The sequence below is a fragment of the Erythrolamprus reginae genome, chromosome 3 (assembly GCF_031021105.1).
Source record: "Erythrolamprus reginae isolate rEryReg1 chromosome 3, rEryReg1.hap1, whole genome shotgun sequence".
Lineage (NCBI taxonomy): Eukaryota > Metazoa > Chordata > Lepidosauria > Squamata > Dipsadidae > Erythrolamprus > Erythrolamprus reginae.
Window position 1 is genome coordinate 180,885,275 of NC_091952.1, and position 13,362 is coordinate 180,898,636.

The following is a 13,362-nucleotide window of genomic DNA, read 5'->3' on the forward strand; positions in this document are numbered from 1 at the left end:
GCAATGGACCCAGAGGACTCAGAGACAGTGGAGGCACGGTACAAGCGACCTGCATTCCTGGCACCCAAAACTGACAGCAGGTCTCTGGATACAATTCAAGGTGTTGGTTATTACCTTTAAAGTCCCACATGTCTTAGGACCAGACTGTTTGTGGGTCCGCCTTCTATCTCATACCTCTCTGTGACTAATAAGGGCCCACAGAGTTGGCCTTGTCCAGGTCCCGTCCACTGAACAGTGTCGGTTGGCGGGGCCTTGGGGAAGGGCCTTCTTTGTGGCAGCTCCAATGCTCTGGAACCAACTGCCACCAGAGATCTGTACTATCCCCACCCTACCGGCCCTCTGGAAAGCCATTAAGACCTGGCCTGTTATCACCTTGGCTTGGCCATGAATGACTGAGAATATGTATGGTTTTTTAATGGGATATTAAATGTACTTTTATACTGCTTTTTACTCTTGTTATGATTGTAATTCATTTATTTGTTATTTATTTATTTATTAATTCCGTGGATTTATTTATTAATTCCGTGGATTTATTTATTAATTCCGTGGATTTATTTATTAATTCCGTGGATTTATTTATTAATTCCGTGGATTTATTTATTAATTCCGTGGATTTATTTATTAATTCCATGGATTTATTTATTAATTCCGTGGATTTATTTATTAATTCCATGGATTTATTTATTAATTCCGTGGATTTATTTATTAATTCCGTGGACCGGGGGCGGCTCACAACATATCAAAAGAAACAATATACAGTGACACCTCAGAGATCAAATTAATATAATATGTAATCTAAAACCATTCTAAAACTAAGACATTAAAAAACATTCATTCAGATTAAAACCACAAACATACCATACACTTGTTGGCCAGAGGCTGGGATCTAATGACTCCAAACCTGGTGACATAAATAAGTTTTCAAATTCTTGTGGAAGGCGAGGAGGGTGGGGGCAGTAAGAATCTCCAGGGGGAGCTGATTCCAGGGGGCCGGGGCCCCCACAGAGAAAGCTCTTCCCCTACACCCTGCCAAGCAACATTGTCTAGTTGACAGGAACTGGAGAAGGCCGACTCTGTGGGACTTAACTGGACGCTGGAATTCATGCGGCAGAAGGCGGTCCTGTAAGTAATCTGGTCCGATGCCAGATAGGACTTTATAGCTCATAACCAACACTTTGAATCACGTCCGGAAACCAATTGGCAGCCAATGCAGTCCCACGGAGTGCTGAAGAAACGTGGGCATACCTTGGGAGCCCCATGACTGTTCACGTGGCTGCATTCTGCACAATTTGTAGTTTCCGAACATTCTTCAGAGGAAGCCCCATGTAGAGAGCATTGCAGTAGTCAAACCTATTATATTTTTATATTGTTTTATTAGCTGCTCAGAGTCCATTTGGAATTGGGCAGGATGTAAGTATTACTATTCTCTTCTTTAAGTTAAACCTACCTAGTTGAACTTTAACTATTCCTTTAACTGTTCTTCAGAGGATTTAGCCTCCAGACCACTCATCATCTTTGTTGTCCTTCTCTATATTCTTTTTAGGATCTCGGCATCGTTTTTGTGTTGTGGTTGGCCATATTCCAAACGTGGACTCACCAGTGCTGGGTAGAGCGGTACTATCGCCTCCCTTGATCTTGATGCCATTCCTATCTTGATGCAGCTGAAGAAGTGGATCCTTGACTTTTGTTTGGAAGCTACATCACAGTTCTGATTCATACTTAAGCGATGGCCCATCAGTATATCCTAGATCCTTATCACAGTCATTACTGTTTTAACTTGATACAGTGATACCTCATCTTACGAACTTAATTGGTTCCGGGACGAGGTTTGTAAGGTGAAAAGTTTGTAAGACGAAACAATGTTTCCCATAGGAATCAATGGAAAAGCGATTAATGCGTGCAAGCCCAAAACTCACCCCTTTTGCCAGCCGAAGCGCCCGTTTTTGGGCTGCTGAGGCTCCCCTCCATGAGAAACCCCACCTCCGGACTTCTGTGTTTTTGTGATGCTGCAGGGGAATCCCAGCAGTGCAAAAATGGGTGCTTCACTGGCAACGGAACTCCGGAGGTGGGGTTTCCCAGCGAGGGGAGCCTCAGCGAAATTGCAGCATCACAAAAACACGGAAGTCCTCGAAACCCCACCTCTGGACTTCCATGTTTTTGTGATGCTGCGATTTCACTGAAAATAGTTTGGAAGAAGAAGGAAAAAAATCTTAAACCCCGGATTTGTATCTCAAAAAGTTTGTCTGAGGAGGGGTTTGTAAGACGAGGTATCACTGTACTGCCCATCCTGTACTTTATGCACCTGCCATTTTCTGCCTAAGTACAAGACCTCATTTTCCTTTCCACTGAATTGCATCTTATTGGTAATTTGTTCCCCTGTGGGGGAAAATTCACATTATAAATTTTCAGCCAGTGACAATGTAGGAGAGTCATTAACTTAAGGTGATTGAGGTGACAAATTGTGAAAGAAGAAGCAGAGGCTCTGTGGTTTTAAAAAATATAGAGAGTACAAAGTGGGGTATTGGGTTTTCTTGTTTAAAAAAAAGAGGAAATGAAAACTATAAATTTTATTTAGTTACCAAAATTGGACTTAAAGTATTTTCAAAATTGGACATAATGAACTAGAAATTTTTATGGAAACTAGGAGAGCAGGTTTCTAACAGCACTTCTTCTCATACATTTTGTAAAATCTATTGACAACAATGTTGAGTGTGAGAGAGACACACAAAACTCTCTCTGTTTCAGTTAACATTTAAAATTAGCCAGGAACTTTTAAAATGTGCTGAACGCAAGCATTATTTAAATAAAATGTTCTATTTCCTTAAACCAGCCCTAGGTGGCAACAATACATCATATCTGATTGCCCTAATTTGATCTAAGGGCCTTTGAAAAGTTGGAATTGTAAAGAATATTTTATGTAAACGTATTTGTGATTTGGGGCCCTGGAACAAGCCACAATTCCAGAAGCGTTTATTTGTTTCCACTAGAATTGCCTGATAAGTAGTGAAAAGAGATTCATATTTCACATCCCTGTGCAATTCCTGCACATTTACCATACAACAGGACAGTGATGGGCTCCTACGGGAACAGTCAGGTACGCAAAACTGGTAGAAAAATTTTGAATGTTTTTTTAAAAAATTCCCTTCTGGGCTCTGGGTATTCCTATCGCAGTAAATGAGGTTGAATGTGTATAATTTTAGAAGAGCTGTGCATATGTGTGTTTATATATTAGATAATGTATATTTTTGTGTGCCTGTGTGTAATATGTACTGTATGTACACATAGGGCATATATACATAGAATTAAATAGTATATTTTGGATGTTCAATAATAGAAAATAGATAGGGAAAATGTATCTCTTTGAGGCGAGGAGAGGCCAGACACCCTAACCCTAACCCAAACCCTTGACTTGAGTGACGTCAAGTTGGCCACCTTTAAGCCAGTCACATGACCTTTAAGCCACATGATCTTCAAGCCACTCCCACCTGATCACATGGCCTGCAAGCCACACCCACAAAATAAGCCACGCCCACAGTGTGGTAGTAAAACTTTTTGTAGTGCTTCACTGCAACAAGGGTTAGTCACTCCTTTAAGAGTCTTCATTTCTCAGAGAGGGGGGTGGGTACCTGAGAATTATACTGTACCTTTGCTCATAAACTTCAAAAGCTATCTAATCTAGTGGCCTGGGTTCTGGGGGGGGGGGGTTACACTTTTTGTATACCATCCCAATAATTATAAGCAAAGACAGAAAACATAACAGAAAGAACATAGTATTTTTATTACATTGATTGACTGATTGACTGATTGACTGATTGACTGATTGACTGATTGACTGATTGACTGATTGACTGACTGATTGACTGATTGACTGATAGATTGATAAATTATTTGATTATTGATTGATTGTTTTATTATGTGCCACCAGCATCCACAGAAATAGTTATTTTTCCATGACAACCTGTTCCCTTCTGGTCTTCCAGTACTGTATTGGTAGCCCTTGACTTACTATAGTTCATTTAGTGACCGCTGGAAAAACTGACATATTGCCATTTTTCATACTTATAACCAGAGGTGGGCAGGAAGTGGAACGGCCTGGAACGCTGTTCCACCAGCGGAAATGGAGTTGTGCATGCACATCCATAACCGCTGGACGTATACGTGCTGTGCATGCAAGATTCGGCTTCTGTGCATGTGCAGCAGCTGAATCTTGCCACCCCAGCCAGCAGCAACAGCGCCCCCTGCTAGGTGGGTCCAGAGAGCGCAGCCGCTGCTGCTGCTGCCAATTGGGCCGGCCGCCAGCGGGAAGAAATCCTCCGGGAAGTAGAGCAGCTTGTTGGGAAGATTGGCAAGCGGGCGATGGGGGAACGTCATCCCCCCGATGAGCTGCTCTGCTTCCTGGAGGATTTCTTACTGCTCGTGGCTCCCGGATGGGACTGCTTCAGGCCACGACTCTGCGCATACACAGGAAGTTGAAGAGTGGGTGCACATGTGTGCATGCATGCACCCTCCCCAATGGAGCATTGTAGTAGCGCCGTGAATGGCTGCCCTTTACTGCCTACAACTGTTGCAGCATCTCCTTGGTCATGCTTGACCCATATTCATGACGGTTGCAGTGTCCCAGGGTCATGTGATAACCTTTTGTGACCTTCTGACAAGCAAAGTCAATGGGGAAGCCAGATTTATTTATTTATTTATTTATTCAATCCTTCTCCTTAGACTCAGGGCGGCTTACAACATGTTAACAATAGCGCTTTTTAACAGAGCCAGCATATTACCCCCACAATCCGGGTCCTCACTTACCCACCTCGAAAGGATGGAAGGCTGAGTCAACCTTGAATCGGTGATGAGATTTGAACCGCTGACCTACAGATCTACAGTCAGCTTCAGTGACCTGCAGTACAGCACTCTACCTGCTGCGCTACCCCGGCTCATTAAGATTCACTTAACAACTGTGTTACTAATTTAGCAACTTCAGTGATTCACTAAACAACTGTGGCAAGAAAGTTTGTAAAATGGGACAAAACTCACTTAACAAATATTTCACTTAGCAACTGAAAATGTAGGCTTTTATGAACAAAGTATTGCCCAGATCGTTCTTACATATCTTCATATACATAATCCATTTTGCATCATATCTATATTTTCCATTTCAGCCATAATATTATCTTTATCTCAACTTATTTTCTTCTTAATACATAAGTAATATTGCTAATTGCCCTAAATCCAATTTCTTACAATAACATCAATTAGTTGTCTTATTCCTCCATTACTACATATATTTCCAAAATTTCCTATCCCATTATATTTCAACTTCATCTCTTAATTTGTCTATAAAACTAAACCAAATTACCCTTTCACATTCCATCTGCTGTTCTATTTTACTATCAACAATATACATCATCATATTCAAATCTTGCATAAAAAACATTTAACTTAATTGACTATCCACCATTAATAATATTTCAAATTTCCCATCCAGCTTTTTCTGATCATTTGTCTTGCTCTAAACAATACAGATTATCATATTCAAATCCAACACAAAAATCCTTTAACTGAATTAACTATCAAAATTAATGATATTGGTACAATTTCCTTAAAGCTACTAATGTGGAGCCTATTTTCCTTCCTCCTTTCCACTAACCTACCACCACATACCTCCCAATGACCAGTTAGATCCCACAGGGTTGGTCTTCTTCGGGTCCCGTCAGCTAAACAGTGTTGACAGGTGGATTCGTGGGGGAAAGCCTTCTCTGTGGTTTCCCCGTCTCTCTGGAATCAGCCACATTGAGATCCACACTGCTGCCACCTTATTGACCTTCTGGAAAGCCGTAAAGACCTGGGCTTCTCCAACAGGCCTAGGGGGGGTGGATTACCTCCCAGCAGCTGATAAGATCCCACAGAGTTGGCCTTCTCCGGGTCCCATCGACTAAACAATGTTGTCTGGCGGGCCCCAGTGGAAGAGCCTTCTTTGTGGCGGCCCCAGTCCTCTGGAATCAACTCCCCCCAGAGATCAGAACTGCCCCCACCCTCCTTGTCTTTCATAAATTGCTTACGACCCACCTGTATCTCCAAGCATGGGGGAATTGAGATATCTCCCCCAGGCTTATATATATGCTTGTGTTGTATGGTTTTAATGATGGTTTTTTTTGATATTGTTTTAAATATTAGATTTGTTACATTGTTATATTGTTACTATTGTTGTTGTGAGCCACCCCGAGTCTGTGGAGAGGGGCGACATACAAATCTAATAAATTATTATTATTATTAAATTATTATTATTATTATTATTATTATTATTATTATTATTATTATTATTATTATTATTACTATATTCTCTTTTACCACCTTCTCTCCTTTTTCCTGCTCTGTATATTCCAACAAAATGTCTGACTCATTATTACCTTTTAAAGTTTCACACATATTTTTAACATCTCAAATAATTCCCCATACATCCACAACTCCATGTTACCAAGTGAAGAACATTTTTTTAAAAAATTATATTATATCACCTTTAATTAAAATTTAAAGTCCACATAATTTCTTTTAATTTTCAAATTCTAATGTACAATTCAAAAATTAGTCCAATTCACTCCAGGTCAAAGGTTTATTGTCTTCCACAGAAGACAATGTAGAAAAACAAACACTCCTTATAAGTTCTCACATTTTGTTCCCAAATTATTTTTTAGTAGTCAAGGTCAAATTACACAACTGTACAGCATTGTCTCTTCTATCTTCCATCCAGCATTGCAATGCTCTCTTTCCACCAGCAGATGGCTCTCTCCAATCCAGAATACTGTACTCTCAAATTAGCCGTTTGTCAAAACAGTCAAAAATACTGTACTTTAAATCCACATAGAAAATGTTTGAAAATCTTAAGAAAGGCCTTCTTGGCTATACTAGTTTGCAGTGTATTTCCCGACTGCTTGTTTATTTACTATGGATAGTTGATCCTAAAAAGCAGAAGTTAGCTATCACATGCATACCTTCATTGTCAGTTCTAAGGCATGTTGTTGTACCCATCGGTCACTTTGAATTTAATTTTAGATCCAATTTTTCACTGTTCTTCTTGGCTTTTAATACTACGGCTTGCAAATCCTTTTCAGTTGTCACAGTAATGTCAGTCAGTGAAGCATCGTGTTTCTTCCTCTAGTTTTAAAAATACACTCTTCTTCCAGTCTAGTTCCCTTAATATTGTACATTTTATTTATTTATTTATTTATTTATTTATTTATTTATTTATTTATTTATTTATTTTTTATTTTGTCCAGTACAAATTGAAAGTTAAAGAGAATAAAAACGTGTAGTAGTAAATATCAGGGAAGGGATAGAAGAAAACATATGAGAATAGAATACATCAATGAAGAGTAGAGGAAGGATATATGGATGGGAGAGAAGATATATAAAATATAGGAGAGACAATTGGACAGGGGACGGAAAGCACACTAGTGCACTTATGGTCAGCCCTTACTGACCTCTAAGGAATCTGGAGAAGTAAACCATATTCAGTATATAGTTGGAATTAATAGAGAGTATACATCTATGAACCCTTTTTTTTTTGCCATCCAAAAGCAAATCTGCTTTGTCATTTTCTATCCAAATTGCAAAACCTGCATGCCATATACAGGTGAACCTCAAAACATTAGAATATCATGCAAATGTTCACTTATTTCAGTAATGTAACTGAGTAGGTCAAACTTAATATACGAGAGATACTCATAACATGCAAGGCAAGATAGTTCAAGCCATGATTTGCCGATCAGTTTCCAGTCACAATTCAAAGTGTTGGTTATGACCTATAAAGCCCTTCATGTCACCGGACCAGATTATCTCAGGGACCGCCTTCTGCTGCACGAATCCCAGCGATCAGTTAGGTCCCACAGAGTGGGTCAACTAAACAATATCGTTTGGTGGGACCCAGGGGAAGAGCATTCTCTGTGGCGGCCCCGGCCCTTTGGAACCAACTCGCCCCAGAGATTAGAATTGCCCCCACCCTCCTCGCCTTTCGTAAGCTCCTTAGAACCCACCTCTGCCGACAGTCATGGGGGAACTGAGATATTCTTTCCCCCTAGGCCTTTACAATTTACGCATGGTATGTCTGTATGTATGTTTGGTTTTTTATAATAAGGTTTTTTTTAGTTATTTTACTATTGGATTGGATTGTTACATGCTGTTTTTATCATTGTTGTTAGCCACCCTGAGTCTACGGAGAGGGGCAGCATACAAATCCAATAAATAAATAAATTATGATGATTATGGGTTACAGCTCATGAAAACCTCAAATTCCCCATCTCAGAAATTTAGAATATTACATACGATCATTAAAACAAGGATTGTACATAGAGCAATATCGAACTTCTGAAAAGTATAAGCATGCATATGTACTCAGTACTTGGTTTGGGCCCCTTTTGTAGTAATTACTACCTCAATGGCATGGGAGCTATCAACCTGTGGCACTGCTGAAGTGTTATGGAAGCCCAGGATGCTTAGCGGCCTTCAGCTGTTCTGTATTGTTCGGTCTCATGTCTCTCATCTTTCTCTTAGCAATGCCCCATAGATTTTCTATGGGGTGCAGGTCAGGCGAGTTTGCTGGCCAGTCAAGGACAGAAATCCCATGATCACAGAAGCAGGCTTTGGTGCATTTGGCAGTGTGAGCAGGTTCCAAGTTCTGCTGGAAAATTTAAGTCACCATCCCCATAAAGCTCATATTATTATTATTATTATTATTATTATTATTATTATTATTATTATTATTATTTATTACATTTGTATGCCGCCCCTCTCCGCAGACTCGGGGCGGCTTACAGCAATGATAAAAACAATGATAAAAACAATATATAACGACAAATCTAATAGTTAGAATCTAAAATAACAATAATACATTTAAATAAACAAGAAACCTCAATATATGAAAACATGCATGCAGTCATAACATATGTATATGCAGAGAGAAACAGGGAGTGCTCCAAAATCTCCTGGTAGATGGCTGCGTTGACCCTGGACTTAGTGAAACACAATGGACCAACACCAGCAGATGACATGGCTCCCAAAATCAACACAGACTGTGGAAACTTTTGCATCTCATTTGGAAACCAAGAACCCAGAGTATGGAGGAAGAATGGAGAGGCACACCCTGCAAAATGCTTGAGGTTGAGTGTAAAGTTTCCACAGTCTATGTTGATTTGGGGAGCCATGTCATCTGATCATGGGGATTTCATGAACTGTACCCCATAGTCATCACAATTATGACAAATCGCGGTTCAAAATACCTTGCCTTGCTTGCTATGAGTTTCATATACAGTGTTCCCTCGATTTTCACGGGGGATGTGTTCCGAGATGGCCCGCGAAAGTCGAATTTCCGCAAAGTAGAGATGCGGAAGTAAATACACTATTTTTGGCTATGAACAGAATCACAAGCCTTCCCTTAACACTTTAAACTCCTAAATTGCAATTTCCCATTCCCTTAGCAACCATTTAGATTATTACTCACCATGTTTATTTATTAAAGTTTATTTTTAAAAAATTATTAAAGGCAGATGAAACTTTGGCGATGACATATGATGTCATTGGGAGGAAAAAATGTGGTATAGGGGGGGGAAACCCGCGAAGTATTTTTTAATTAATATTTTTGAAAAACCGTGGTATAGACTTTTCGCAAAGTTTGAACCCGTGAAAATCGAGGGACCACTGTATTAAGTTTCACCTTTTAAGGTACATTACTGAATGTTTGCGCGATATTCCAATTTTTCGAGTTTTACCTGGACGTTTTGCATGAAGATGCTGCAAAGTGGTGCTGCAACGTGATGTGATCAGCACAATTGAAGGTCTTTCTGTAATTAATATACACAAGATGACTTCCTTATGAAACCAAGAGATCTACGTCTTGGTCACTTCAGCCTTGAAAGACGGCATTTAAGGGGTGACTTAAGTGTATAAAATCATGCATGGGATAGAAAAGGTGGATAGAGAAAAATTATTTTCTCTATCACACAATACTAGGACAAGGGGGCACTCCCTAAAGCTCATAGGAAAGAAAGTGAGGACAAATCAAGGGAAATATTTCTTCACCCAGAGGGTTGTTGGTTTATGGAATTCACTTCCAGAAGAAGTCGTGACAGCTGTCAGCCTGGATAGCTTCCAGGCAGAATTAGACAAATACATGGATCTCAAGTGTATCGGTGGTTATTGAAAGGGATGTCCAAATGCCTCCTCTATGTTGGTTGAGGCAGGTAGGATTCCCTTGAGTACCACTTGTTGGGGGTCAAGGGAAAGGGAGGGTTTTGCCTTCTCTTTCTGCTCAAGATCCCCATGGACAATTGGTGGGCCACTGTGTGACACAGAAGGCTGGACTCGATGGGCTTTGGCCTGATTCAGCATGGCTCTTCTTATGTTCTTATGACTCCCCCACCCATTATTCTTTGTCTTTATTTTTCTCAATTATCCAGTGTGCAACACAGAGGTGGGTTCCTGCCAGTTCGGGCCGGTTGTATAGAATCATTAGTAACTTGGCGACCTGGGTCACTGGCACCAGCAGCAACCCAGGCCTGCCCCACCCCCAAGCTGGTTCTCTAAGCCAGTGTTTCCCAACCTTGGCAACTTGAAGATATCTGAACTTCAACTCCCAGAATTCCCCAGCCAGCATTCGCTGGCTGGGGTATTCTGGGAGTTGAAGTCCAAATATCTCAAAGTTGCCAAGGTTGGAAAACACTGCTCTAAGCAGTGCCATAGATGGCGCCATTAGGTTTTTCATTTTTAAGTATTGTGCATGCGCAGAGGGTCATTTCCAGGAAGTGGTGAGGAAGGTAATTAGAACTCACCCCTGATGCAACATCGATAATCACCGTCTTCCTGGCCTTTAGGTCTGAAGAAATTGTTCTGGCAGCATGCAGACGGCGTGGCGATACTGGGGAATACTTACAATGGCTGTGTTGAGCTGATATAGGATGCCTTCTGGTGCTGATCTTGATTTTCGGTTTTTTGGATTAACGCTGCTAAACGCTGCAGTGATTTTCAACCTTTTTTGAGCCATGACACATTTTTTACATTTACAAAATCCTGGGGCACACCACTAACCAAAATGACACAAAATAGCATTCTAACACAGTACATATTATACATATATGTTCTGTCGGGCTCTCTGGTAGAATCCTCCCAAAAATTCACAGGTACAAATTTCAGACACACACACGTTTGAAAAATCAAAACAATGTTCTTTATAATGAAAATTCACTTAAACTAAGCCCTCTTTTGTTATAGCAAAGAGCACTCGTCTCCAAACAAACTGGTAATTTATACAAGTCCCTTATCAGTCCTGTGATACTTAGCTTGCAGCTGTGAGGCAATTCAAAGTCCTTCTTTCACAAAGTGAAACACACTTTGCTCTGGTTTAGGTTCAAAGCAGAGAAAAATCAGCACACAAAAAGTCAAAGTCAGGAAAGCAGTCATGAAACATAACGATCAGATAATCCTCCACAATGGCCAAACCCACAGGCTGCTATTTATAGCAGCCTCACTAATTACCACAGCCCCACCCAACCACAGGTGGCCTCATTTTTGTTGATAATAATCTCTCAGTTGTTGTTGCCTATGCATCGCTCTCCGCATGCGTGGCTGTATCATTAACTCTTGTTATGAATCCAAGGAGGAGAGAGATAATTTATCTCCTTCTGAGCTGTCTGCCACACTCTCCTCCTCCCTGTCACTCATGTCTTCTTGGTCAGAGGAGCCTTCATCATCAGATTCCACCGGGGGCAAAACAGGCCTGCAGCATGTGGATGTCTCCCCCACGTCCACAGTCCTTGGGGCAGGAGCTGGTCCAGAACTAACCACAACACATATAGTTAATAATATAGTTTCTAAATGTATTTATACTCACTTAGTGTGAAACCTGGGCCTATTTCGATGAACACAAAAGGGATATCCTGGCAGGAATGGTAGAAATACACACACGAAGCTCTTCCTCAACAGTTTAAAGTCTCTGTCTGTTTTTAGTTTTTATCGCAGTCAAGCTTCAGAAGCTCTGCTTATATAGATATGTGGCTGAAAACAGGAGCAATGTCAAAATAGCTTTGTTGGTCAGAATGGGGAACTCCTTGGCAACAGATAACCACAAACTGTCCAAAGGAAGATCAGCAAACTTTAGCTTTAAACCAAATTAGAAATTGGGCCCATGGGGAGGAGTAGCAGCTTCAACTACTCACTACGGCCACACAATGACAAGTGCACAGCAGCCCAAGTGGGGACCTTCCTGGGTGTGGATGAGAGGCAGCCTGCTATTGGTTCATCGTTAGTGGTTGGGATGAATCCTAGAAGATGATTGGTCAGTGAGCTTTCCCTGTACCTCCACTCTTCTTGTTGCTGATAGCTGGAGGGATTGTGAGGGAAATGTTTATGTTTGGATGGAGGCGGCTGGCTGGATAAATGGCCTCCGTGGGCCGTATCTGGCATGCGGGCCGTAGTTTGGGGAGCCATGTTTAATTTCCCCATGGCACACCTGACCATATCTCGCGTCACACTGGTTGAAAAACACTGGCATATTGTATATTGAGATTTAACATGTTTTTGTTAGATTGTTTTTACCTGCCGTGAACTACCTAAAATCACACAGATGAAATGAATGGATGCAAATATCAAATTACTAGCTAAACACCTGTGCTTCTCTATGAAATTATGTGATGGGGCTTGATAAATTGACACTCAAAGCTTGACAATTAATGAGTAGTTAAAAAGGGACTGTATTATTTCGGTACAGATGGCAAGTCAAGTTTCTGTTACAGGTGAAGACATTATTTGCATAGCATAGACTTTCAATTCCTCCCTCAGATGAATTGCTCAAGACCTCCCTGTAAACAACATTCCTGGTTTTGCTCTCTGGCTGGAGGAGGACCAGGCTGTCAGGTGAACGGACTCTGGAGCATGCCACATAGAACTGCCCATGGGAGAAAAAGGAAGCTTCCCTTATTTGTGTTTTCCTAATTGCATCTGTAAATATTTTCCTGCGTTTTTTGCCTCTTTTCCATTTATTTATTTATTTATTTATTTATTTATTTATTTATTTATTTATTTATTTATTTATTTATTTAGACACACAGACAGACAGACAGACAGACAGACAGACAGACAGACAGACAGACAGATTTGTATGCTGCCCCTCTCCGTAGACTCGGGGTGGCTAACAACAATAATAATACAATGTAAACAAATCTAATATTTAAGTTAATTTAAAAACCCCAATTTAAGAAACCAATCATACATACTGACATACCATACATAAATTTTATAAGCCTAGGGAGAAGGGAAAGTCACAATTCCCCCATGCCTGACGACAGAGGTGGGTTTTAAGGAGCTTACGAAAGGCAAGGAGGG